This window comes from Canis lupus, chromosome 16, assembly GCF_003254725.2.
Source record: "Canis lupus dingo isolate Sandy chromosome 16, ASM325472v2, whole genome shotgun sequence".
In the NCBI taxonomy this organism is placed as follows: Eukaryota; Metazoa; Chordata; class Mammalia; order Carnivora; family Canidae; genus Canis; species Canis lupus.
Window position 1 is genome coordinate 2,393,431 of NC_064258.1, and position 23,327 is coordinate 2,416,757.

At 41.8% G+C, this 23,327-nt stretch overlaps 1 protein-coding gene across 4 annotated transcripts in view; it reads right to left on the reverse strand.

Annotated features, from left to right (window-relative positions):
- CNTNAP2 (contactin associated protein 2) overlaps positions 1-23,327 on the reverse strand; it is a 1,981,926-nt gene that overhangs the window by 266,400 nt on the left and 1,692,199 nt on the right. The window lies entirely within an intron of this gene.

A 23,327-nucleotide genomic window follows, 5' to 3' on the forward strand; every position in this document is an offset into this window, starting at 1 on the left:
AGTACCGCAAACTCTAAATGACTGGAAGTGAACATATATTTCTTCCAAATTCACTCTGTCTGCCGTCTTCTCCACTTGGAGCTGTTCCCACTCTGCCACTCAAGCCAGAAACACGGGAGTTGTTCCTCTGAATCCACCCCACCCCCGAGGCCTGACACCCGCACCCCCGAAACACTCCGCAGGTGTGTCCTCTCCTTGCTACTCCTTCTGCTTCCCAGGGCTCAGGCCATCACCTGTCGCCTGGACCACACGGTGACTTTTGGTTCTGCTTCCAGTGTTGTTTATCTTGGATCCGGTCCTCGTAGAGCCAACAGGGGAGTCTTTCCAGGATGCACAGCTGGCAGTTTCTCTCTCAGGAATAAAACCTCCAGCGGTTCCAGATGCTCGTAGGATACCTTGCAAACTCCTGGATGTGGCAAATCAGGTGTCAGCCTTCTTCTCCAGCCTCCTCGCCTCCTACCCCCGGCCTCAGAACGTGTGCCCGACAACTCGCAGCTGCTGACTTCCTACCACCCCCCATGCTGCGTGTGGACTCCATGTCTTTACTTGCATGGGTGCCTCCTTCGGGCCCATCCTTTTCTCCAACCTCGGTGGCCTTCTGGCCCCTGCCCGGCAGGGTGCGGCACCCTGTCCCTGTGCTCCCACTCTCCTGCTGCATCTTGGATCTAGCACGGCACTTAACTTACTGCATTATTAGAATTACTTTCATGGGCTCCTCACTTCTGCGAAGCGATGAATTTCAGGGAGCGGAGATTATACTTTCTATTTCTTTCTACCTGTAATATCCAGTCTCGTGCACAGATTTGTTCAATATGTATTTCCTGAGTAAGTAAAAGCAAACAAAAGCATTCTTAAAAGAGATTGAACCATTGGTAATCTCACTACTAGTTCTCACCACTCCTTGGTGACCATCTACCAAACTTACTTTCTCTAGTTTCTGAATCAAAGAGTTACATAGCCCATTCAGGTGGGATTTTTTATTTTGTTTTGTTTTTTGTTTTTGTTTTTGTTTTTCTGTTTGTTTGCTTGTTTGGTTTGGCATTATTTACTTGGACTTTTGAGCACATTCAACATTTCCCATCTCAGCCATCTGAGACGCACAGGCCCTCTTCCAGACCAGGGAGTGGTCAGCAAGCCCTCATGGTGCTCTCATGGTTCTTTTTTTAAATATATATATATATACATATTTTAAGGATTTTATTTATTTACTCATGAGAGACCCAGAGATAGAGGCAGAGACACAGGCAGAGGGAGAAGCAGGCTCCCTGGGGACTCGATCCCCAAACCCGGGATCACGTCCTGAGCCGAAGGCAGACGCCCAACCGCTGGGCCACGCAGGTGGCTCTCTGGTGGTTCTGAGGGCTGCCAGACTCATGGCTGTCACTTCTGTCTCTACAACGTCTCCCTTATGGTTTCTACTGCCTCTTATCTTTTCCTCTCTCCCTACGATTGTAATTCATGCCCTCATACCATTAGGCTCCCGTTTTATCATCTGCCCTGTTGCCATGAAGAATGGTCATGGCACAAATACAAAAGACGGTGATGTATTTAGCTGTACTCTGCCGCTGTGCCGAGCAGGAGTGCTATAATGTGCAGCAGCCCTCCCGTATTGATAGACTACAAACCCCCCAGAGCCCCACATCCATAGAAAAACAGATTTTATATAAAATCCATTAGGTGAGTAAAATGTGGAGAAAAGCCGCCCATTTCAGCAGAATGGTGGATGTGAACACTGGAAGGAGCTCCGCACAGCGGAGTAATGGATTGATATGAGCCACACAATTATGTTACACAAATCAAAGTTTCCTTTTTGTGCTCTTTTCATTACAGGAAATAAAAAGATTCACACGTCCCGTTCATAGATACTGTCTTTTTCCTACTGAAAACTAACACAGCCCCCCCTCTTCTCACCCCCTGCTCCCCTATCTCTAGGAGACGGATCAGTAAAGCAGGAAAAACAAATTGCTCTGCAAAGAGGAGGTGGGGAAACGGGGATACAAGCGTTTCTAACCTCAGTTTCTTTATTTGTAAAATAGGAAACATAATTCCTCCGTCACAGGGCTGTTGTCATGATGCGAAGCGAAGGCGTCACACAGAAGCTCTTCGAAATTCCAAAGCACTATCGAAGGGCAAAGATGCCTCTTTGGGCCTCTACTTATTGTTAATCATAGAAAAACGACAGATTCTTGTATATGTTAGGGTGAGAGAGCTGGCCTGGACTTATCCAGAGTGCGCTGCAGTCTCTTAACATCTCATAAATACTCGAGAGAAAGGGAATGCAGTTGAGAGAGAGCCCGAAAACAAATTCCGTTCAGTGGCTAAGTGAAAATAATTTCCCGTGTAAAAATAAATAATGCATCAAAGCCGACATGGATGTTCAGACTTTCAGGGTAAAAAAGAACACACCGAAGACACGATCCCATTTGCAACCCACGGTCCCCTGTGGTTCCGGTGGTGTGAAGCTGGGTGCACAGACACATCTTTGGTTGTGATCGCCCAGGAGTAGGGGTTGGAAGACGGGATTCAAGTTGACTGCAAAGGACATCCTTTGGCCTGACGGTGTGAGACCAGCAGGACCTTTGTAACGTTCTGTCACAGAATCACGACAAATACTAAAGCGAGTGCGATGGTACCCACTCTGTTGATTTAGAACGGTTTTACTTCAAAGGAATCTGGGAGTTTGTACGAGGGCAGGACAGACCGTTGGTGCGGTGACTAGTTGTTGGGATGCCTGGTGGGAAGAGTGTGTCCCCAGAAGGGGCAGCCCAGGGTGGCTGGACAGCATCGCCCGCTGCTCCGAGGGGCTGCCCGGCCACCAAGGACGTTGGCTGCGAATGAAGGGGCGCTGCCACAACCCCAAATGGCAGGGCCTCCCTCCCTCGACGTTTACTGAACATACTGTGGGGTCAGAAGTACACACACGGATAACGAACTATGACATAGATGATCACGATGCCACCCGGTGCGACATGTCACTTTACGATTGGACTTCACATCCTCCACTTCAACATTTCAAGTTGTAAAAGAGACATTCGGGTGTCAGGCCTTGCCCTTGGGGTTTCTTGAAAGTAAAGACCGCCTGTTCAGAATCCAGCCATCTGGGAATCTCAACACCTCTAAAGGTGACCTGAGAATACAACAAAAAGCCAAAGTGAACAGTTTTAACTACCACTGCATGGCGCTGTGGGTTATGCTCATTTGAGACCGAGTACATGGTGGCATAATCCAGGTTTTGAAAGCAATGATTTCCAGCAGGCCGGCAGCCTCGAGAGCACGGCAGCTCTGAAACATGTTGCATTCTGACCTTTTCTCAGTCTCTGGGCTCCGGAGCAAAAGCAGGGGCTTTAAAATTCAGATCGGAAGGTGCACAAACAAAGCACTGAATGGATTTCGATGGAGCCAATCTCACATCTCACCTCTGCAAAACTTTACAGGAAGTTTATGGGGATTTATTGTTTCAGGAACAGAAGGACATTTACCTACAGATGCAGGGGAATAAATTTCAAGTACATTTAGTATTGGAGAACGGTCGCTTTATTGCTGATTTCAATCCACTTGACTTTCTCCTTAATCTTCCAACCTCCACCTCGAGGTGAGCACCATGCGCACACCTTTTCAGTTTGGTGCTTCAGTGGTTTGTAAAATTTTAAAGAGTTTCTGATAGCAAAAAAATGGAAACAACCGCAATGGGTCAATCTGCTATGGTGTATTAAAGAAATATGCAAATTATTAATTGTATACTGTTAAGTGGCACACATTGTTCAGGACAAAATGTGTATGATGGCTCCATTATGTTAAAAAGTATGTATGTGTGTTGTATACATGCCTGACTCATGTATACGCGTGTGTGTGTGTGTTTGTGTGTGTGTTCATTGATGCATAGAATAAAAGACAAAAATCTAGAAGGCATCACATCAAATTTTAATACTGGTTACCTTTGTGGGGTAATGGATGGGCAATTTGTACTGGGAAGGACCCAGGGTGTGTGTGCATGTGTGCATGTTTGTGTGTGCGTGTGTGTGTGTGTGTGTTTAAAGAGAAAGGGAAAAGGAAGAGGAAGAAGAGACAAGAGTCTACGAAAGCTGAAGAAAGGGAGTTTTCGGTTAGAACTCGGGATGGCTTGAGTGTGAGTGGGGCAGGTTGGAGAAATATGGAGCAAGAGCAGCACAAAAGAGAATTTAGAAGTGTTATGTGCTGGGGATTAAATGGCCTTCATGTTCCTTGTGAGACACAAATGAAGGTCAGATTTTTTTTTTCATTACCTATGGTAATTGGACTGTTGGTTTGAAAGGAAAGACCATACGGGGGCTAAGCAGATGGGGGCAGAGGAGGCATCAGCTTTGACGCTGGGTGACACGTCTCTGGGCCCCGCCTGATGGTGATACTGTGGCTGCAGTGGACGAGAGGGACATTATCCCCCGTCCTGAGAGAGAAGAGCGTTCCTGAGGCTCTCCCACTCACCTGTAAGGCCCACATGCCGCGGAGGCTTTCCTAAACCACACACCACCCGCCCCTGATGCACAAATCCACTAACTTCTAACAATGATGCTTTAAACTTTCTTCTTATAATGAATTCTCACTGGCCATAAGCAAACTTTTCTTCCCTAACCTTATTTGGTCAAGATTCTGGACTTTACAGAGTCACTAATATTTATTAATCAGTAACTTCATAGAATTGGTACTCGTTATTAACGGTAGCTAAAGTCTATGGAACATGATCCAAGCAACGTTTCAATATGGGCATTTTCTCAACTAATCTTCACAACATCACTTGTGATTCTGGTAAGAGCTCCGTGTTTCATATGAGGAAACTGAGGCACGGAAAATTTTAATGTTCATTTCGAACCCAAGTCTCACGGCTTCAGTACAGGTGCTCTCTCTGCAGAAAATGCTGCACACTCTTTTACAAAGTAATTCTCACTCACTCCTCCTCCCCACCCTCAGTTTTCCCTTGTTAAAAAAAGATTTAAGTCTACGTGAGTGACAGGGAGGGGGAGAGGGAGAGAGAGAATAATAAGCAGACTCCGTGCTGAGCATGGAATCTGATGTGGGGCTTGATCCTGTGACCCTGAGATCAGGACCTGAGCTGAAATCAACAGTCCAAGGCGTAACCAACTATACCACCCTGGTGCCCTGCACTTACTTTTTCTTACAAAGTGTTAGTCCTCAAAACGCTCCCACAGGATTTCTATGCTGGGCTTTCCTGGCACCTAAAAGGAGCCTGAACATGCTACTGTATCCTTGTCTTCAAATCTCAGCTAAAGGAGATCCAGGGGGAGATTCTTCTGTACAGCCCAGGTACCCTGGGGAGAAGACCGGCACTCTTCCCCTCGTGTCTCTTCTGAGAACCTACTGTACGCACACACTGAGCTAGACTTCATAAAAGATCCAGCATCTAGGGACCTCATCATTTTGTCTCTGTCTCTGATATTACCCTGTTCTACTCTCTCCCTGGCTCCAGCTATACCAGCCTTCTTCTTCTTCTTCTTCTTCTTCTTCTTTTTTTTTTTTAGAATTTATTTATTTGAGAAAGAGTGAGCAAGTGAAAGAGCATGAGCTGTGGAGGAGGAGGAGAAGAAGTAGAGGGAGAAGCAGGCTCCTCGCTGTGCAGAGTGTCCAAAGTGGAGGGGAGCAGGGACTCCTGCATCATGACCCAAGCCAAAGGCAGACTCTTAACTAACTGAGCCTCCCAGGAGCCCCGACACCAACCTTCTTTCTGCTCTTCAAATGATCAAGATTGTTCCAATCTCAGGACTGGTTTCCTCTTCCTGGAATGCTTTCTGCAGATCTTGGCAGGATTGCCTTCTTCTCATCACTCAGAAGTCAGTCACCTCCTCAGAGTCAATGCCATCTTCTCAAAGAAATGGAAACTCCAACCTCAAGTCATTCTCCGGCATCTCCCGTTGGTTTCATTTTTACAGCTTACATCATTATTTAATGTATCTATTTATATATTAATTCTCCTTCTTAACTGACTGTCTTTCCTGAACCGGGATATAAGGTCCACACAGGCATATTTTGCCTGCCTTGTCTTTTGTTGCCTGTCCTTGACCTTGTTTGGCACAGAGCAGGTGCTCAGCAAACACTGTTGAATGGCTGCTATGCACCACTTTATGTCCACCGGTGGGGGAGCTGAGGGTCATGTAGTTGAACAGACCAGGAAGGCTTCAAAGGATCAATTTCCAGCTGCTACTTGGCAAAATCGAGCCTTGTTATTTCATTGAGGGATGTGATAAACTCAGTAACATTTGTTGAGGTTATCTGGAAAGCGCGAATTAAAAATAATCTCATATGACAAAATACTAAAGATATTTTAATTAATTCTTTATAGGCCTTGTCAAAGTACTTGTGATTCTTTTTCAATTGACGTTGAATTGGGTTGAACTACACACTTCCTGGTGGCATGCGACACACAGAGATAATTTCTGTAGCGCTCGTGCGATAAGGCCAGTGGTTCTAAGTTGGCTGGGATGGTTCCCTTTCCTAACGTCCTAAACTCATTAAAAAGGTGTCTGAAAATGTGCCGGGGATGGCTGAACATCAGGTTAGACCACACGTGAAGGGTCCAATTTTCCCATATGAAGTGAAGTCTGTGCTGTGATACCTCACAAAGACATTTGTCATGCTTAACAATTGACCTTTAGGTGGCAACCCTATACCCACGTCCTGGAGCACAGATTTGGCCTGGAGAAGCCCTTCTCCAGCTCCGATATTTCCAAGCAGCTCTCTTCCAAAGGAAGGTCAGGTGCTAGGCCAGAGCCATCCTCTGCCCCAGCTGAGAAGCTCTCCTCTTCTCTCTGGTTGACTAACGGTGATTTTAGTCCTGTTAAGGGACACTACGATCTTGATCTTTCCCAGGAGGGGGGCTCTTTTACTTACCGGGTGAGGTTTCTACTCCAATGCCTGATGAGGATAAGTCCTTTAAAGTTTTGCTTTTGTAGAAATAGGAAGAATTGCTCTGTTTGAGCGACTAGGAACATAAGAAGGTGGTCTTGTAGTCCTAATCTCCCGGATGTGTCTCAAGCTTCACCTTTGCCAATCCTGCTCGCAGTTACTAATCAACAAAACCTTCATCGTGTGGTGGCTGATAAAGCCTTGATGATTATGCACCCCTGATTTTTAAATTATTATTTTAATAAGAGGCTCCTGAAGATTGAAATCGCCTTTGAGATCCAAACTCATTAATCTCTAATGGTATGATTTCAAGTATCGGCGTAGGGTGGGGATAAATATTTCAATATCCACAGTCAATATTTATACTTCTAATAATTCTCTAGTAGTTACCTTTCAGCCGTGATCTATGTTTTACTGCCAGCACACACACATATACATGCAGAAAAATGTCCAGCTTAAGAATCTTGACAAACGAGGGGATGATGTTAGGATAACACAGCGGGCCATAAACTATTCTAATTTTCTCCACTAACGAGAATCAAGTAATAATTTCTAGAGTTTATATGTGACAAAGAATTTGGACATCGATGCTTTCCGGTAGTAAAAAAAAAAAAGGTCAAGTTTTACACTTGAGAAAAAGGAAGTATACATTGAACAGCCCTTCGCAACAATGAGAGTGTGAACACAACTCACCGTCCATGACAAAAAGTTAAACTATTTCATGACTTTTTCCTTTTTAACGCTACACTTCAAAACACTTTCTTTGAAGAAAATGCATGGGAATTTTTCCTCCTGCTCTATTTCGCACGCTTGAAAAACTATAAAGCATTCCACTGTGTATTAATCAGGAAACGCAGAGCAGGACGGGAGAAAAAACTCACAGAAATAATTTGGAAAGTGAGATAACCAGACCCGATTAGTTTTCACAAAGTCTCACAATTCTGTCAAGGATTATCTCCTTTGGGTAAAAGGTAGTATTCCCTTCAGGTTATTTTTCCCAGGTAGTGCTTTTTTTTGGCAATTTCAAGTTGATCGTCTTCTTTTATAATCAATGGCTCCCAGACTTTATTGCCCATTAGAATAATCTGTGGGGCTTGCTAAAAATGTAGCTTTCTGAGCCCTCATCCCTAGCTCTTTGGAATCTGCCCTTTTAATGAGCACCTCAGCTGCTTCTGGGGCAGGTGGTCTTTTCTATAGAAGCTTTGGAAATGCAGCCCTGGAGTCTAGGTGCCTCTCCCATCACTTGATAGAAGGCTGGCTTGTTGGAAGGTTTTGAACTACTGTTATTTTGACCTTTGTGAAGGATAAACATGACATTCATCCCTGTTACTGTGCAGCCAGACCAGAGGCCTCATACTGAGGACACAAGGACACTCTGCCAAGGGATCGTGCCTCGCTCTCTAGTTAGGTTTCAACGAGCAGAAATAGCTTGGAAGCCACACAGACACTGAGAGTGCAGGTTCATCAGCTTTGATGCTGAAGGACCCAGCCTCCTCTGCCAGAGAAAGCTGTACACTGTCAGCCAAACTTGGCTTGTTCCTGGGTCTCTGGGGAAAACAGGATTTTAGGTTCAGTCCTCGATCCAGTGGGGAAGACTTGGCGTGCCATCTTTCTTCTCAATCTCAACGCTCGTTGACTCAAGCTCACTTAGAACGATATTCTCTCTGGTTCTCTTCCTACCACTTTACTCTTGGTCCATTCATTGGTCCTACTATCTCTGCAACTCTCTTACACTGTATCCCTCGGGCTCTGCTCACACCACCCCTGTCTTCTCTCTTGTGCTGTCTCTCTGCTGGATCCCCACTGTCTCTCACTGATAATCCCCACCCAGGTCTCCACACAGACCTCTGAGCAGAGTTTGAGAGTGAAAGGCCAAAACTCTAGCAGGGCGTGTCCATGTTTCTGGATTTCCTACCAGAAGTTGAAAGAGCAAGCACAAAACCAAGCTCATTGCCCACACCCCAAGACCAGCTCCTCTTGTGGTTCTCACCTCAAGACATGACTTCACAGAGTCACCCAGTGTGAGGAGGCAACAGGGGCCGTTCTGAGCCACAGCTTCCATGGCCAGGCCAAACTGGATGCCAAATGCAATCAGCTGTACCTCCAAGGGTCTCTCACATCATCTCCTGTTGTCTTTTTTTTTTTGCATCTCTCTTGCCTCCCTGGCTCTAATACCTCCCCCTCCAAGTCACCCTCCACAGGGCCCACAGGGCAGCTTTCTGAACAGACTTAATTAGCAACAGGTGTCACAAAGTTTGCCAGCAAATTCAACCCTCTCAAGTTGTAATGCCATTTTCCTTCTTTTCTTCTTAGTCTTAGTTAACAAAAATGCCATTATGTTTAGAGATAATGATACTAATACACGAAAGCTAATATTTCTGGACAGTTTCCTGGGTCCTTCACTGTGCGAGGCACTTAATCTGCACCATTCCTCTTGAATTTCGCAAATCCTGAAGGATTTGTACCGTTGTTATTCCCCCTTCAGTGGAGACAGGCACAGATGAAATAACTTGCTCAAGTTCACGTGGGTAGCAGGATGTGCTTCCGAGCTTGTCTGTCTGAATCCAGAGCCTGTATTCCTCATCAGTTGCCTAGACTGCTTGTTTTCTGTCGTGCTTAAAAAATTTGAGAGTCTTCTTACTACACAATTTATAATAATTTGCGCACTACGGTGGGTCGAAAACAGTGATATGTTGGAGCCAAACTGCCTATAATCTCCTACTCAGTTGGGTCAAGGTGAATTGGTCACTAGGTTGCCTGTAAGATAAACCTGCAAAAAAGGACAAATCCCTCCAGCTCCCTAAATTCGTGCCTTACTTTTTGTGCTAAGGGTCTCTCAAATGACTTGGCTGTCAACAGCCACAGAATTTTGTAGCTCTCTCCGTTGTAAATAGTCCGGTTAGTTAAGTATTTTCCAAGTACGTTCAACAGAATTCTCGTTCTGGAATTCTGGGATGTTTAAAGCATATGGACTGTGCTATTTGTTTAAACTCCACATATGCTATTAAAGAGCATCTCCACATTTTATGCTATTTAGAAATTATGATAAGTGGAACAAATCACCGTTTGAGGAGATGATGTGAGGGATTATCAATTAAACCGTTGATTGATCTGGGTCATCAGGACATGGGCACATGAACTGAAGCTTGATCTTTTTTTTTTTTTTTAATTGAGGCTGTGGGTGCTTTCTTCCTGGCAGCGGTTTTTGTATATCTAATCACTTACCTGCTCCTAAAAGAGCTCTGCATGTAAATGGGGACCCTGGCTCCTCGAGAAATCAGAGGCACATTGCAAGAACACAAGCTAGGTGTGGTCACAGTGAAGGCCTTTTAAACCACAGTAAAATGGTTCTAAAGCTCTCTTCTTACTCAAAACTGTTGGGCTTTGGAATTTGGGGCAGCAAGACTTTCACTCCTCATGAGGGCAGCTGCTGTGGGTGCACTCACCCTTCCCTTCAATTCCAGAATGCTGGTGATTTGCAGCCCCAGTGGGGACCAGCCTGCCTCTCTTCCTTCATACATTCAAGCCAAGAGTAAAATATAATGAGCTTTTTCAGGGAGGCTTAAGAGCTCTCCTGGCTGGTTGCCCTTTTGGAATTACGCCATTTGTTACGATGGAAACACCTGACGCATATTTCTGTGTGGATCCATGTGATATTCACCAGACTAAAGACAAAATAAGAACTTTTTTAAAAAATAAGACCTTTTTAAAAAGGATTTTATTTACTTACTTGAGAGAGAGAGAGAGAGAGAGCATGAGAAGGGAGAATGGCAGAGGGAGAGGGAGAAGCAGACTCCACTGAGCAGGGAACCCAACACAGGATTCAGGGCTCCATTTCAAGACCCTGGGATCATGTCCCCAGCCAGGGGCAGATGCTTAACCGACTGAGCCACCCAGACAACCCTAGGAAGTAAGAACTTTCAACCATCAAACACAATATAACCTCTGCTATTGTTGGTCAACATTTAACCAAATGGCTACAAGAAGTAGGAACATGTTTACCCAAGGAAATGAAGCAAATTGGGTCTTTAAGACCTAGGCTGGGAACCCATATATGTTTATTCTGTTTTCCTCATCTGAGTGTGTGTTATTTGCAGTTAAATTATTGGCAAAATAAGACACGCCCATGGGCCACTTTGGTGCTATTAACATATGTCTGCATCCCACCTTATTTCTGTTTCTGTGGTGGGAATTTCAGCGAATTACCTCCTTCCTGATGATCCTAAAATTCTTCACTTTATGTCTCTAGAATCTGAGGGAGGTTGTCTGATCTGAATCCTCTGCCTCTAGGCCTATCTTTTAATTCTCCCCACGTCCATATGTACCAACTCCCAACCAGCTGGGGTGGATTTTCATTCTCATGCAGCACTGCTGTGTTCTCTTTGGCTCATGGTACCACTGAAGTTACAACCTAACCTACAGAGACGAGACACTCAGTAGGAACATCATAGTATAACATACCTAAGACAAATTAGGTAACTTCATCCTTTAACTCATTACTTGTCAATTTTGAGAACTGGGATAAGAATATTATTCCAAAGAGAAAGTGTAAATTGTTATGAAGAAACTTATTTAGACAAGTATAAAAACGAAGAAATTAGATGAAGACCATAGCTGATATTAATTCATGGTGGGGGCAGGGTGTGAGAAAGCAAAATGTAACATGTTTGTTGTAAGTTCTCAATAGCAATACTACCTGCTGCATGAAAAATATCCACAGTCTTATTTATTCACACGTTCCCACACCCACATATACATGTACACATGTGCACATGCACAAAGGAAATTCTAAATTCTGTGAAGATTTATATATTTTGGAATCCTCATGGAACTGAACATAAGAAATACTTCAGTGCATTTTGCCTATGCAGAAAGAATGAGGGTCAAATGTTTCAATGCAGAAAAATGTCTTAGTGGTCAATGAAACTACATACTCTCAGAAAAATAGAGCATCGCACTGTGTAATCTTATTTAGAAAACCACTATGAAGTTACGATGTTAAAACACCAATTTTCCAGCTCTGTCATTATTAAATGGGAGCCACAGCAATATTTTCATCTACCATTGACTTTCCTGGTTCCCCCTTGTGCACAGATTTTGCACTTAGGTCTTATTCTCTCGTACTTCCTGCTACTTCTGGTAGGGATGCTGATTTATGTCTTGGAGCAGTAAAATGAAACAAAATAAAACAACTTGGAATGAGACTATTACATCTTGTTGTTGCCAGCATGCAAACATGTTTTTAGGAATGTTGAAGGAAGTACTAAAATAGGAAAAGGATGGAGTCAAGTTAGAGATTTCTGCTGGCCAAATTTTGATGAGTTAGCATTGAGAGAAAGAGAGAAAGAGAGAGAGAGAGAGAGAAGGAAGTAGGAAAAGAGAGAGGAAGAGCATGTGAGGGAGCATGAATTATGGTTGACTAAAAGAAGATGGGTCTGGTCTGCAAAAGGTCATTGACTTATAATGACACTTTGAAGAGAAAAGCTGATATAAGGCACATAAAAGATAGTTCTAAAACAAAGGTACACAAAATGGGGTATAGTTATTGGGGAGTTAATATATGTGCATATTTTGTTTTACCTAGTTATATTCCCGACTATAAATTTTATACTATATACACTAAAAAGTATAGTAGGCACAAAACCAGTAAGCCAAATAACCCTAAGAAAAGGAGTTATTATAGTGAGATCAGAAGGGACCAACCAGAAGCTAGAGCCACACATGAAAACTGGACTCAGAAACAAGGACTCACAGTTCATTAGTACCAGTGACCACTCTGTGCAGAAAGGAATCAACAGTGATCTCAAAAATAATTAATTTTGCTGTGTCCTGGAAAGGACAATTAAAATACAGATTCAGGGCATTACCTACCGCAGGTAACACTTCCATATGATCCTAATAATCTTAATAAAATACTTAAAAATTTCCCAATAAGATATTCTAACTGACCAGGTCAATACATCATAATAACAGGATAATATGATAGGGTTTGGAATGCTGGCCAAATAATTTGTGAGGAAACATCATTGTAAAAGTTAAACCAATCGGATATATGTGGATTTAAATGAAACTTAATCTGATGATCTGAATTGCTGATCTTAATCTGATGGGCTAGAATTTAAATCTTAGAACCGAGGGGCTTTGTCCTTACTAAGAATCAATTGGTTCATAATCTCGATTCTGCATTCTTGGCTGTTCTGAAATGTGGTTTTTCATTTGGATATAATAATATTTTCATAGTCTAAGAAGCTATAAAAATAGCATATAATTGATATGTCAAAAACATAACCCAAGAAAATACTAAAAAAAAAAAAAAAAGAATCAGGTTAAGGCTAAAAGATATTTAAATTCACTATATTTGCATATTTATAACTGGTTCAGTTCCCAACTCCTGATTACTTTTGTATTTATAACAATTTTGTAAGAATCTTGTATAATTTCAAGTTATTTAAAGTACTTAGGAAAATTGGATACATCAGAGTTTTTCCAATTAAATGCTTAGAAATACTTGATTAAATGTTTGTAATCAATGTATAAGGGTCTGGGAAGTTTAATTTGTCATACCTCTAATTTTTGGCGTTGTCGCAGAAGTAAACAAGCGATTTATGGGTATTTGGGAGATGCTGATAATTTTGTTTAAATGAATGTATAGTGTTTAATTTATAAAACTAAAAAATAGACTTTAGAGAAAGCACAAAGAAAACTAAATGTTTCTAAAGAAAGTGCTATCAGCTGAATCTTTGTGTCCCTCAAATTCTTTTTTTATTTCTTTTTTAAAATTTTATTTATTTATTTTTTACATATATTTTTAAATTGGAGTTCAATTGCCAACATAGAGCATAACACCCAGTGCTCATCCCATCAAGTGTCCTGCTCAGTGCCCGTCACCCAGTCACCCCCACCCCCCGCCCTCCTCCCCTTCCACCACCCCTTGTTCGTTTCCCAGAGTTAGGAGTCTCTCATGTTCTGTCTCCCTTTCTGATATTTCCCACTTATTTTTTCTCCTTTCCCCTTTATTCCCTTTTACTATTTTTTATACTCCCCAAATGAATGAGACCATATAATGTTTGTCAAGAATACTTTATCCAGCAATGTCCCCCAAATTCAAATGCTAATTGCTAACATGCAATGTGACAGTCTGTGGAAGTGGGACCTTTGGGAGGTCCTTAGGGTATGAGTGGGGAGTCTTCAGGAATGAAGTTAGTGCCTTTGTAAGAGACCCCAGACAACGCCCTTGCCTCTTCTACCACATGAAGACACAGGGGAAAGATGCCATCTATGAACTGGGACGTGTGCTCTCACCAGTGAATTGCCCAGTGCCTTGATCTTGGACTTCCCAGAGTCCAGAACTCTAAGAAATCAATTTCTGCTGTTTGTAACCCACATAATCCATGGCCTTCTGTTACAGCAGCCTGAACAGACTAAGACAGAAAGGATCTTTATAAAACCCCTTGACATTATAAGTATCAGTTATTATAAACACATACTTTCAAATGCTCCACAACAAACCAAATGATTGTGGTAAATTGCTGATTGGGCAAACTAAACTCCCTGGGAGTATTTTCTTTTCAACATTGCATCTGAAGGTCACTTTGGAATCAAATGAGACAGTATGTAATGATTTCATAGGGGCAGATACAGGTTGAGAGCTGGTGTTTAGCAGAAAATAAATGCCATCATAGAAATTTATTGATAATTTAATATGGTACAATAACTTGATTGAAAAGCGATAGGTTGTGTCATGCTCTCATTTCCTTTCCGAAACTAGGTCTTGGAGGTCTGTGATCTCCTTGCCAGAGGGAGTTAACAGGTTAATGATTTCAAAGGGTTACATCCCATGGGTTTTTCAGAGGGGAAGGGGATGGAGTCTGGTGAGGTTGGAATGGCCTGACTTCTGCGAGGATACTAGGGTGGATATGCATGTTTCGGATAGTGTCACCTGGTATTTCCTGAATTTTGTGCAACTATTTCCCAACTAGATTATGCCCCTAAACTCTCTGTATCCAAACAGATTCAGGGGAGTGACTAGTGAGAGTTAAAAGCAGGCACCGTGGAGGGTAAGGGACCCTGCGGTTCTCCCAGAACATCTAAATCTCTTCCCTGAACCACCAGATAAAGCACCCCAAGAGGACTGCTCTTGGATGTCCTGCTACCCTTACTCAGTGGCGGCGAATCAGATTTCATTTGATCTAGAAACCACAACAAAATAAATACTTGTGTAAATATAAGCAGAAATTTCTGGTAGGACTGTTAAAACTGAAGGCAGGTCACCTTCATGTTACAGCCCTTCCTCATGACTCTAGTGCATCCGTATCTTGCCATGGCAACCACCCAGGTTGCTCTGCTCACCCACCCGGGCTATGCAGTTGAGTCCATCTCTACTCAACTCCTGGCCCACAAAGCACCCCCCTCCTCCACCCCCCAATTACCCTGTGACAGGCTGCGCTTAGCTTTTGTCTTTCCCATCATCACACCAGCCTGCTTCCTCCTAACTGGAAAACTGAATGCCCTGTTGGTCAGTGTAGACACAGACCAGCATGGTAAACAGATGTTCTTGAACCTTTTTTTTTTTTAAGAGAAAGAGCATATGTGTAATCTTAGGAAATTATTTTTTTAAAAAAGATTTTCTTTATTTATTCATGAGAGACACACAGAGAGAGGCAGAGACACAGGCAGGGGGAGAAGCAGACTCCCTATGGGGAGCCTGATGTGGGACTCGATCCTAGGACCCCAGGATCATGACCTGAGCTGAAGGCAGATGCTCAAACACTGAGCCACCCAGATGTCCTCTAATGTTAGGAAATTCTAAAGAAAAATATTATATATACCTAAAACAGCTGTCAAAAAGTTTAACATTGTGAAATGAAAGGAAATTTGATTAAAACGTGAAAAAATCACAGGACTAACTACAGTCTTTTCATTCTGACAGCTAAAAAAACACTGGTAATCTTTTAAAATTTGTTCAGATGGAGCATTTAGGTAAAGGGGTTAGTGAATTAGTAAAAATTATGTTTTTTTTTAAAAGAGGTTTTTATAAGACTTTTTATCTCATAAAATGAAAAGCTATTTTGAAAAGCACTGATGTTTAATAACCCATGCTCGAGCCATATAAAAACAGGGAAGTTCACATTTGGAGTTCAATATTTAATAATCACCATTTTCCTGAGAAAATGTTTTTAGCTTTCAGCAATAGCCATAGACAGGAACACATCTGACTTGCACTAAAATTTCACATCTCTATGTATTTATATAAATAATCCAAAGAGAAATAGGTTGTTTCCAGAAGCTTTAATTAGTTTTCCATATATATAGGTCATAAGATCCAGTTTCCCTCAGATCTTACATTTAGTAATGGCTGTTAAATAAGAATTTAGTGTGTACTCGGGAACTGTAATTTATAGACATCTCATAGAGAATATGGAGCATCCACAATGCATCCCTATTACTCAAAGTTTTGTCACTAGCCTGAAATTGACCGACTAAATGACTGTCATGGGTAACACATACTGCTGTAAAGCTGAGCATTGACTTATTGCAAAATAAAAAGCTTGAGGGATCATCGGGGTATTTAATATCAGGACTGGCTTGTTTTCCCATTACACTTGATAGAAGAACCAGCCAAATCGCCTTGAATGGAACTTTATTAAACAAAACAATGTCATTTCTGGATATGTTGCTTCTTTAAGTGAGCGTAGATCATTTACGATCATAATAAAAGCACTTTGCAGCCCTCTCTCCTTAAGGGCTTAGGATTTCCCTGCACAAGAGACCCAGATGAGCAAAATGGAAATGACCTATCCTATCAAACTGCTATTGCAATGAATTAATGTTATTAGGTAAGTTAGGTAATTCTGACGCGCTCTTCTTACATTAAAATCCTATTCCCTCCCTCCTCCGTCTAGCATACCTCAGAAAGAGAAAGAAAGAAAGGAAAAGGAAGAAAGAACAAATGGTGATTTTAAAGAACCTTTGGGGAGGAATTTACGTTCAAGGTCTGAGAGCCACAGGACTTGAAAGATAAAAGAAAAGAAAGATGCTGTGGGCATCCAAAATGTGACATTCTGCACAACCCCCCGGGGCAGGGAGCCAAGTCTCTGCTGTTTGGCTGCCAGGGAGTTTAATAGAAAGACCTGCTCTTTGATCACTGTGTGGGATCCTGTGACTGGGCTTGGAAGAGCCTGGCCCCCCTCTCCGCACCCCGCCAGCACCTCCCTAAACCTCCCCTGTGGGTTCCACCAGGTGGCAGCAGCAAATAAGGTTTGTACGCAAATTGGCATCGCGGTTTAGAGGAATGAGGCATTAAAGGAAAAATAAATTCTCTGCCTCGTGAGAGTTTCTATCAAGAAACACCGCCTTAAGAAAATAGAGTCTTCTTCCGTGAAAATGTTTCTCACTTGTGAGTTGTGACACAAGAGAAATTTCCCCTTTCCAGTTATCCTAAAAGGAGAGTATAGCATTTTGGAAATCTGCAGATCTCGGCCCGGTAGAGAGCTTCAGATACCTGTTTAGAAAGTGTCGGTTTAACTCCTAAGGAAAGAGTCGTTTTTTTTTGTTTTTTTTTCTTTTCCTTTTTAGAGAAAGAGTGCAACCCTTGGAGATCCTTAGTTGCATAATTTCTAGAACTCAACACCAATGACCGATGAATGGTGTGCAAAGCAAGCAGTAGGTGTTCATTCAAAATCTACTTCTTTATGCACTTTTGCAGTTTTTTTTCCAGAGTTTCCAGAGATGTCGCATGATTGCGAATCGTCAGTGTCTTAAGAAATAGACATCATGAGCCTCTTTCTTCAAATTCAAGTATCTTGTTTCACGCGCCAAGAGTGGGATACGCAGGGTGTTTGAATGATTTTGCCTTTGGTGGAGGAAGGGGCTGCTCATCTCTTTTGTGAGCCTTTGGACTTTCTTTCTTTCTTTCTTTCTTTCTTTCTTTCTTTCTTTCTTTCTTTCTTTCTTTCTTTTCTTTTTTCTTTCTTTCTTTCTATAAATAAATTTATTTTTTATTGGTGTTCCATTTGCCAACATTCGGACTACTTCTTTCCCTTGCCTCTGGTCTTACAGATCCCTTTGCTTCTCAAGTTAACCTCCCGGAGGCTCCTAACTCCCCACTCCACCCTCGGACTGTGCTACATCTCCAAGGGGTTTTCTTCCCTACGAATGAGTCCACGCTATGCAGGGAAGAGCAACGAGGCAACAAAACCCCTCTGCCCTCGCTCTGCAGCTTCACATAACTTCTCTCATGTTACTCTCAAAGCCAAATGGGAAGACACCAATGTCAACTGTAAATTTTGTCAGTCATAAATTTTATAGAGGTTTAAGAAAATCACTACATTTCAGCATCTTCCTAATATCATTTTCCTCGGCTTTCATCGGATATCTCTTATCTTAACAAAACACAAGACAACAAAACAACTGGATAAATTTGCTGTCCCCTTCAGGCACCGATCTGCTTCTTTACTCCACTGATCTGGAATGGATAGTAGTATATATCAGTATCTTTAACATCCCTCGCCACCTATTGCCCCCTCATCCCTTATAATTTGGCTTTTCCCCAAATCTAATGCAATGCTTCTTCTAGAGTGAAGAAAATCCCATACTTCAAGTCCAATGACCTTTTCTTGGTCCTCATTTGCTTTAATCCTGATGGGTTCCCACCTTCATGAAATTCTCTCTCTCTTGATTGTCATACCATGGTGGATATCCTGCTTCTGCTCTACATGAGGTTGGAGTGTTTTTTGTTTGTTTGTTTGTTTTGGACAATTTTTGCCTCTGTGACCTTATATCCTCCATCTCCTTGCTTGGCCCCACCTTTGGTGCCTGTATACATAGCAAAAGGTTCAGACAGCGCTCCTTCCCTCCAAGCTGTCCCTCCCATAATTCATGAGAGAAGAGTATCACTGGCTTTGACTGGTCTCCTGGGCTTCAATTGAACATGGCCAATTGTTGGATATTCATCAGATAGCCTCCAGGTCTATAACACCGTTATGGACCTAGTCCTTGTGGTCCCGGCTCTAATTTAACCTCTTCAGTGTTTATCTGCCCACTCAGCTCCCATTGTTGAGATTTCCCTTTTGAAATGTTGTTGAGATTTCCCTTTTGAAATGCCACAGACACCTGATACTATACCCCTACCCTAACGCTGTTCTTTACGGTTACTTTGTCTGTAGGCCTACAACTGGTTGTTCCTCTTTCATAGTTGGCTCCACCAATCCTGCTCCCAGAGGCTACTTCTTATGCACATTTATGACATATAGTCTTCCAATACTAACACTGTTTACTCTATACTCAGGAAAAATCGTTTCTTTCAGGCCCCAGTTTTCTTGATACATCTTTCTTCTTGCCACTCATTCTGCAAAGCTTAGTTCACCTTTCATCTCTTCCATAAAGCTTTTCTTGGTTCCTCTCACACAATCAAAATCACCCTTTGAAATACAGTAGCCCTTACTGTTGAAATATATTATTATTATTATATATATTATATTGCAATAGCTTACTATTATTAATTGCATCATTTCACTTAAGCTATTAACTTCTGCACATGTTTCTTTATTTTGTCTTTGTGAGATTTTAAGTTTCTTTAGGAAAGTCCCTGTGTTTTATTCTTATTTCAAATCCAGCATTTAGCACATGCATGATATAAATGCTCAGCACATAAATATATACCATATGTATGCATGGTTTCCATCTATGCCCTAACTCGCCTGTGTTCTTCCCATTTCATTCCTAACATACACCCATGCCCATGCACATATTTTTGTGGAAGAGCGCCACAAAAACAGCATTATGATAACAATTCACATAGCCTTTTGGGAACTCATCCTCATTTGCAAAGCAAGGGATATAGAGGAGGAAACAACTAAAATCCCCACAAAGGTTGACATTTGAAATTGGTTTTCTTGAGACGTCTAGGTGGCTCAGAGATTTGGCGCCTGCCTTCAGCCCAGGGCATGATCATGGAGACCCGGGATTGAGTCCCATGTCGGGCTCCCTGCATGGAGTCTGCTCTTTCTGCCTGTGTCTCTGCCACTCTCTCTTTCTCTCTCTCTCTGTCTCTCATGAATAAATAAAATCTTTTTTTTAAAAAAAAGAAATTGGTTTTCTCACACATTCTATTCCTGCTCTATAATCTTCATCACTAATATCAGTAAAGGTGGTCCTGGACAATACACTTTGCATAGTGAAGATTTACATTAAATAGATCTTGGATTATTACTTTTCTTTGGGGAGGCATAGGTGGAGAGTTACTTAAAACTACCCTCAGAGGCTCTATCCAATTCCTTGGGGCATTTATACCAAAAGTTGATGGCTTGAATGAATAGATAGCATGACCTGGAAGAAAAAACAACCCTGATATCTCAGAGGTTTAGCACAAGAAATACTTCTTTCTTGCATCTGCTATGCGTTCATGGTAGGGCAGGCTCTGCTCTACATCACCCTCACTCTGGATGCAGACTGATAGAACCTCAACCATCTGGAGGATTATTGCTTGCAGGTATGGCGGAAGGAGGAAATGAGGTGAGTTGCATATTGGCTTTTAAAGTTTTGATGCTAAGTGCCCTGGGGGCTAAGTTGGTTAAGAATTGACTCTTGGTTTCAGCTCAGGTTGTGATGTATAGGTCATGAGATAGAGCTCTGCCTTGAGCTCCATGCTCAGTGGGGCATCTGCTTGAAGATTCTCTCCCTCTGCCCCTTCCCCACATGCACCTTCTGTCTCTCTCTCTCTCTAAAACAAACAAATAAACTTTAAAGGCTTTGATACAAAAGTGACCCGTTATTCCTGTTCCCACATCATAGGCCAAACCAAGTCACCCAGCTACCTTGAACTTTAATTCAAGCAATTCCACTTGAATTCATGCAATTTAACTATGTGCTGAAAAGGAGGAAAATCAGAATACTGGTGAGCAGGACAACAAATATAAATTCAATGAGAAATAGTCCAAGTGTGGAGAGGAGCATTCAGTCACTGAAAAAATTTGTCCATCTCATTTTTCCCTTCTAAGAACACCGCTTTTGCTGAGGTTTTTGAAATTTTATACAAATGTAAGATAGAGCAAACCTATTTTGAAATCTAGATTTCAGTGCATTTGCCATTTAAAAAAATGTGCAAATTTTTCTTTTTGGAAAACCAGGTAGAAATGTTAAAAATACATATTTAATCCCTTTTCTTTATTGCTTTAAATTAGATGAAATGGAGGGCAGGAAGATCATACAAGTCAAAGATTAAGTTATTATATTTTTAAGTACATTGATCTTTTGTATATGAGACCATATTTACTAAGGTACCATGTGATTGAACCCAACTGCACTGCTCTGTGATAGGATCCCAGCCTCTGTATGAGAATTTATTTTGGCAATAAAAATTATAAGAAAAACAGGATCAAAATAAATCATCTACAGCTTGTTGAATTTTACTTTTAAATAAATAACAAGTGTACATCAACTAATTTGGACCTTGTATAGTATGTAAAATAGATTAAAATACCTGGGGAAGGCACTTGTTTATTTGCTATTTTAGGAGCATTCTAATGACATGCAATTAGCCAGGTGATACTTTTATTGATGAGATAATTCAGGTAAAATGTGTAATTGTACTATTCCATTTAGTTTTGAGCATGTAGTTTTACATCTGAAGAACAGAAAGATTTAATAAACAAATGATGTGCAAATTCTGGCCTTTGAGAGGCTCTGATGGGGCTTTCTGAATTTGTGTGAGTGTCCTCAGTGTTTCTCAAAATGGGAAGAGCCAACTTTCATTGGTCTGTGGGATGCTGCTTTCAAGCAGCAAAACAGGGACTATCTGGGTGAAGGAAAAAAGAGGGCCAGAAATTATCCTCCAGAGGAATGAAAATGTACCTTTCAGAACTACAGACAGAAACAAATGTAGAATCAAATGTTTCCTTAACAAAATACAGATTAATACTTTCCTATTACTGGTACACAATATTTCTCAAACTTGAAGAAAATCAGACCTTATGACTCAGATCGCTCTGGTAGATCTAGTCTAACCCATGGATATACAGTTTGTGTTGGCAATAGGTAGTGTATACATAGTTGTGTATACATAGGTAGACTTGTGTTGAAAACCTTGTTTTATTTTTTTAAGACTTATTTATTTATTTATTTATTTATTTATTTATTTATTTATTTATTTATTTGAAAGAGAGAGAGTGTGCACAAGCAGAGGGGAGGAGCACAGGGAGAGGGAGAAGCAGATTCCTTGCTGAGCAGGGAGCCCGATGCAAGGCTTGATCCCAGGATCATGAGATCATGACCAGAGCTGAAGGCAGATGCTTAACCAACTGAGCCACCCAAGCGCCCCTAAAAACCTTGTTTTAAATATGTTACTAACATCCAGTATATTTACTAACAGTTGATAGGAGGCAAAGGCTCCGGTGATGGTGGAAAGTAAGAGATAGAATTGATGCCCATGGTTTCCTTAGAAATTAGAACTGTGGGCAACCCAGGTGGCTCAGCGGTTTAGCACTGCCTTTAGCCCAGGGCGTGATGCTGGAGACCTGGGATCGAGTCCCATGTCAGGCTCCCTGCATGGAGCCTGCTTTTCCCTCTGCCTGTGTCTCTGCCTCTCTCTCTCTCTCTCTCTCTCTCTCTCTGTGTCTCATGAACAGATAAATAAAATCTTTAAAAAAAAAGAAAGAAAGAAATCAGAACCATAGTAGGTCTACACCAGGGTTTCACAATATGGGTACTGTAGACATTTTGGGCCAGATAATTCTTGTTGTGAGAGCCTATCCTGAGAATTGTAGGTGTTTAACAGCATCCCTGGCCTCAGCTCACCAGACAGCATTAGCATGCCCTATTGCATCCCCTCCACACCCAGTGTGACAAAAACATTTGCAGACATTGACAAATGTCTCCCAGAGGGCAAAATTACCCTACAGTTGAGCATTACTGGTCTACACTATGAGAGTATTTGCACTATTGAATCTGTACTATCATCTTCTTTAAGAAACTGCTTTTGCCTGGAGCCTGGATGGCTCAGTTGGTTGGGCATCAGACTCTTAGCTTCTCCTGGGGTCATGGTCTTGGGATTGTAGGATCGAGTCTGGCATCAGGCTCTGTGTTCAGTGCAGAGTCTGCTTGGGATGCTCTCTCTCCCTCTCCCTCTGCCCCTCCCTCTGCCCTCGTGTTCTCTCAATAAATAAATAAATAAATAAATAAATTCTTTAAAAAAAAGAAATTTTTTTCACATTTAATTAATTCTAGGTTCTCTATAATAACCTAAATCTTTCATTACATCAAACTATGTGATGTATCATTTATATTAGTTCTTATGACTCACATTTTACAGATAAATTCCCCTAAAGGCTGTGGGGTAGGGGGAGATGGGAAATATCAAAGACATACAGACTATTTTGAACTTGTCACCAAATTCTTTTAAATATTTAGTTCTGAATTTTGGTACTGCTTTGGCACCT